This window comes from Arachis ipaensis, chromosome B7, assembly GCF_059453495.1.
Source record: "Arachis ipaensis isolate K30076 ecotype BB chromosome B7, ASM5945349v1, whole genome shotgun sequence".
Taxonomy (NCBI): Eukaryota; Viridiplantae; Streptophyta; class Magnoliopsida; order Fabales; family Fabaceae; genus Arachis; species Arachis ipaensis.
Window position 1 is genome coordinate 116,561,819 of NC_142442.1, and position 5,772 is coordinate 116,567,590.

General features: G+C 36.3%; 1 non-coding gene across 1 annotated transcript; it reads right to left on the reverse strand.

The window, feature by feature from the left end:
• Positions 1–4,390: 4,390 nt before the first annotated feature.
• On the reverse strand, positions 4,391–4,498 carry LOC148553841 (small nucleolar RNA R71). The gene has a single exon (XR_015893032.1). It is a non-coding gene; the product is annotated as a small nucleolar RNA R71 (small nucleolar RNA).
• Positions 4,499–5,772: the final 1,274 nt, after the last annotated feature.

Genomic DNA, 5,772 nt, shown 5'->3' on the forward strand with positions numbered 1-5,772 from the left:
AGATTTACAAGATGACCATAGCTTGCTTCATACCGACAATCTCCGTGGGATCGACCCTTACTCACGTAAGGTTTTATTACTTGGACGACCCAGTGCACTTGCTGGTTAGTTGTATCGAAGTTGTGACAAATTATGAATTAAGATTAGAACACCAAGTTTTTGGAGCCATTACCAGGGATCACAATTTCGTGCACCAATAATAAAGCTAATAAAAATGAATTTCACCCACTCAAATGAAGGAGTAGATGGCAACTAATGAGCGGATAATTTATACGCTTTTTGGCATTGTTTTTAGTATGTTTTTAGTAGAATCTAGTTACTTTTAGGGATGTTTTCATTAGTTTTTATGTTAAATTCACATTTCTGGACTTTACAATGAGTTTGTGTGTTTTTCTATGATTTCAGGTATTTTCTGGCTGAAATTGAGGGACTTGAGCAAAAATCAGATTTAGAGGTTGAAGAAGGACTGCTGATGCTGTTGGATTCTGACCTCCCTGCACTCAAAATAGATTTTCTGGAGCTACAAAACTCAAAATGGCGCGCTTCCAATTGCGTTGGAAAGTAGACATCCAGGGCTTTCCAGAAATATATAATAGTCCATACTTTGCCAAAGTTTAAATGACGCAAACTGGCGTTCAACGCCAGCTCTCTGCCCAATTCTGGCGTCCAGCGCCAGGAACAAGTTGCAAAGTGGAGTTCAACGCCCAAACTGGCACAAAAGCTGGTGTTCAACTCCAAGAATGACCTCTCCATCTGTAGACTTCAAGCTCAGCCCAAGCACACACCAAGTGGGCCTCGGAAGTGGATTTATGCATCAATTACTTACTTCTGTAAACCCTAGTGACTAGTTTATTATAAATAGAACTTTTTATCATAAGATTGGAACAGTCTTGGTTACTCCGGTTCCCCTCTGGAGCCGAGACCAATGAACTCCATTATCACTTATGTATTTTCAACGGTAGAGTTTCTGCACTCCATAGATTAAGGTGTGGAGCTCTGCTGTTTCTTAAAGATTAATGCAAAGTACAACTGTTTTCTATTCAATTCATCTTATTTCGCTTCTAAGATATTCATTCGCACTTCAACCTGAATGTGATGAACGTGACAATCATCATCATTCCCTATGAACGCGTGCCTGACAACCACTTCCGTTCTACATTAAATTGAATGAGTATCTCTTAGATCTCTTAATCAGAATCTTCGTGGTATAAGCTAGATTGATGGCGGCATTCATGAGAGTCCAGAAAGTCTAAACCTTGTCCGTGGTATTCCGAGTAGGACTCTGGGATTGAATGACTGTGACGAACTCCAAACTCGCGAGTGCTGGGCGTAGTGATAGACGCAAAAGGATAGTAAATTCTATTCCAGTATGATCGAGAACCTCCAAGATGATTAGCCATGCAGTGACAGCGCATCGGACCATTTTCACAGAGAGGAATAGGATGCAACCAACGACAAGGGTGATGCCTCCAGACGATTAGCCGTGCTGTGACAGAGCATTTGGACCATTTTTCCGAGAGGATTGAAAGTAGCCATTGGCCCCGGTGACATCCTTACATAAAGCCAGCCATAGAAAGGAGTAAGACTGATTGGATGAAGACAGTAGGAAAGCGGAGGTTCAGAGGAACGAATGCATCTCCATACGCTTATCTGAAATTCTCACCAATGATTTACATAAGTATTTCTATCCTTCTTTTATTACTAAATTTCGAAAACTACATAACTATTTTATATCCGCCTGACTGAGATTTACAAGGTGACCATAGCTTGCTTCATACCAACAATCTCCGTGGGATTCGACCCTTACTCACGTAAGGTATTACTTGGACGACCCAGTGCACTTGCTGGTTAGTTATGCGAAGTTGTGAAGATATGTTTAGACCATGGTTCTGTGCATCCGTTTTTGGTGCCATTGCCAGGGAATCAATTTCGAACAATAATTCACAACCTGAGTAACAATTTCGCATACCAAGTTTTTGGCGCCGTTGCCGGGGATTGTTCGAGTTTGGACAACTGACGGTTCATCTTGTTGCTCAGATTAGGTAATTTTCTTTTTGTTTTATTTTCAAAAATTTGTCAAAAATCTTTCAAAATTTTCTCCTTTGTTTTCGAAAAAAAAAATTTTTAAAATAAAAATGTTTTCAAAAATATATTTTTCTTCAGAATTTTTAAGAATGAATTCTAGAGTTTCATGAAGCATGTTGAAGCATGCTGGCTATAAAACCATGTCTAAATTCTTTTAGACAGAGGTTTTGGATTAAAATTGAATGAATTACTCCCATATTCATGCTAAAGCTTGACTGGCTATTAAGGCATGTCTAACCCTCAGATTGGAGCCTTAGATTAAGAGAATAAAATTCCTGGAATTCATATTAAAAATTTTGGAAGCCTTATTTTTTTCTTTTTCAAAATGATTTTCGAAAAAATTAAAAGAAAAGACAAAAAAATTTAGAAAATCATAAAAATAAAAAAATATTTCATGTTTCTTGTTTGAGTCTTGAGTCATGTTATAAGTTTGGTGTCAATTGCATACTCATCTTGCATTTTTCGAAAATTCATGCATTCATAGTGTTCTTCATGATCTTCAAGTTGTTCTTGGTAAGTCTTCTTGTTTGATCTTTGCATTTGCATGTTTTGTGTCTTTTCTTGTTTTTCATATGCATTCCTGAATTCTTTATGTCTAAGCATTAAAGAATTCTAAGTTTGGTGTCTTGCATGTTTTCTCTGCATTAAAAATTTTTCAAAAATGTGTTCTTGATGTTCATCATGATCTTCATAGTGTTCTTGGTGTTCATCTTGACATTCATAGCATTCTTGCATGCACTCATTGTTTTGATCCATAACTTTCATGCATTGCATCATTTTTCTTGTTTTTCTCTCTCATCATAAAAATTCAAAAATCAAAAAAAAAAAAATATCTTTCCTTTTTTCTCTCAAAATTTCGAAAATTAGATTTGACTTTTTCAAAAATTTTTAAAATCTAGTTGTTTTTATGAGTCAAATCAAATTTTCAATTTAAAAAAAAATCTTATCTTTTTCAAAATATTTTTCAAAAATCAAATCTTTTTCATTTTTCTTAGTTATTTTCGAAAATTTTAAAAATATTTTTCAAAACTCTTTTTCTTAATTTTACATCAAATTTTCGAAACTAACATCATCAATTAATGTTTTGATTCAAAAATTTCAAGTTTGTTACTTGCTTGTTAAGAAAGATTCAAACTTTAAGTTCTAGAATCATATCTTGTGATTTCTTGTGAATCAAGTCATTAATTGTGATTTTTAAAATCAAATATTTTTCAAAACTAATTTCTATCATATCTTTTCAAAAATATCTTCTTATCTTACCTCTTTCAAAAATTTGATTTCAAAATATCTTTTCTAACTTCTTATCTTCTTATCTTTTCAAAATTGATTTTCAAATTTGTTTCAACTAACTAACTAACTTTTTCTTTGTTTCTTATCTTTTTCAAAACTACCTAACTAACTCTCTCTCTCTCTAGTTTTTGAAAATATCTTCCTTCTTTTTCAAAAATTCTTTTTAATTAACTAATTATTTTAATTTTTAATTTCAATTTTCGAAAATTACTAACCTTTTTCAAAAACTATTTTCGAAAATCACTAACCCTTTTCCAAAAATAATTTTCAAAAATCCTTCTCCCTCATCTCCTTCTAATTACTTATTCATCTACTAACACTTCTCTTCATCTCACATCACTGCTCCTATCCTTACCCTTGTGTTTGGATTCTTCATTTTTCTTCACCCCTATTCCTTTTCTTCTTCTACTAACAATAAGGAACCTCTTTACTGTAACATAGAGGATTCCTCTTCTTTTCTTGTTCTCTTCTCTTTTTTATGAGCAGGAACAAAGAAAAAGGCATTCTTGTTGAAGCTGATCCAGAACCTGAAAGGACTCTGAAGAGGAAACTAAGAGAAGCTAAATTACAACAATCCAGAGACAACCTTATTGAAAATTTCGAACAAGTAAAGGAGATGGCAGCCGAACCCAACAACAATAATGCAAGGAGAATGCTTGGTGACTTTACTGCACCTAATTCCAATTTACATGGAAGAAGCATCTCTATCCCTACCATTGGAGCAAACAATTTTGAGCTGAAACCTCAGCTAGTTTCTCTGATGCAGCAGAACTGCAAGTTTCATGGACTTCCATCTGAAGATCCTTTTCAGTTCTTAACTGAATTCTTGCAGATCTGTGATACTGTTAAGACTAATGGAGTAGATCCTGAAGTCTACAGGCTCATGCTTTTCCCTTTTGCTGTAAGAGACAGAGCTAGAGTGTGGTTGGACTCTCAACCCAAAGATAGCCTGAACTCTTGGGATAAGCTGGTCACGGCTTTCTTAGCCAAGTTCTTTCCAACTCAAAAGCTGAGAAAGCTTAGAGTGGATGTTCAAACCTTCAAACAAAAAGATGGTGAATCCCTCTATGAAGCTTGGGAAAGATACAAACAGTTGACCAAAAAGTGTCCTTCTGACATGCTTTCAGAATGGACCATCCTGGATATATTCTATGATGGTTTATCTGAGCTATCAAAGATGTCATTGGATACTTCTACAAGTGGATCCATTCACCTAAAGAAAACGCCTGCAGAAGCTCAAGAACTCATTGACGTGGTTGCTAATAACCAGTTCATGTACACTTCTGAGAGGAATCCTGTGAGTAATGGGACGCCTATGAAGAAGGGAGTTCTTGAAATTAATACTCTGAATGCCATATTGGCTCAGAACAAAATATTGACTCAGCAAGTCAATATGATTTCCCAGAGTCTGAATGGAATGCAAGCTGCATCCAATAGTACTCAAGAGGCATCTTCTGAAGAAGAAGCTTATGATCCTGAGAACCCTGCAATAGCAGAGGTAAATTACGTAGGTGAACCTTATGGAAACACCTATAATCCATCATGGAGAAATCATCCAAATCTCTGATGGAAGGATCAAAGGCCTCAACAAGGCTTTAATAATGGTGGAAGAAACAGGTTTAGCAATAGCAAGCCTTTTCCATCATCCACTCAGCAACAGACAGAGAACTCTGAACAAAGTACCTCTAGCTTAGCAAATTTAGTCTCTGATCTATCTAAGGCCACTGTGAGTTTCATGAATGAAACAAGGTCTTCCATTAGAAATTTGGAAGCACAAGTGGGCCAGCTGAGTAAACGGATCACTGAAATCCCTCCTAGTACTCTCCCAAGCAATACAGAAGAGAATCCAAAAGGAGAGTGCAAGGCCATTGAATTAATTACCATGGCCGAACCCACAAGAGAGGAGAAGGACGTGAATCCCAAGGAGGAAGACCTCCTGGGACGTCCAGTGATCAATAAGGAGCTTCCCTCTGAGGAACCTAAGGAATTTAAGACTCATCTAGAGACCATAGAGATTCCATTGAACCTCCTTATGCCATTCATGAGCTCTGATAAGTATTCCTCTTCTGAAGAGAATGAGGATGTTACTGAAGAGCAAGTTGCCAAGTTCCTTGGTGCAATCATGAAGCTAAATGCCAAATTATTTGGTATTGAAACTTGGGAAGATGAACCTCCCTTGTTCACCAATGAACTAAGTGATCTGGATCAACTGACATTGCCTCAGAAGAGACAGGATCCTGAAAAGTTCATAATACCTTGTACCATAGGCACCATGATCTTTAAGGCTCTGTGTGATCTTGGTTCAGGAATAAACCTCATGCCCCTCTCTGTAATAGAGAAACTGGGAATCTATGGGGTACAAGCTGCTAAAATCTCATTAGAAATGACAGACAATTC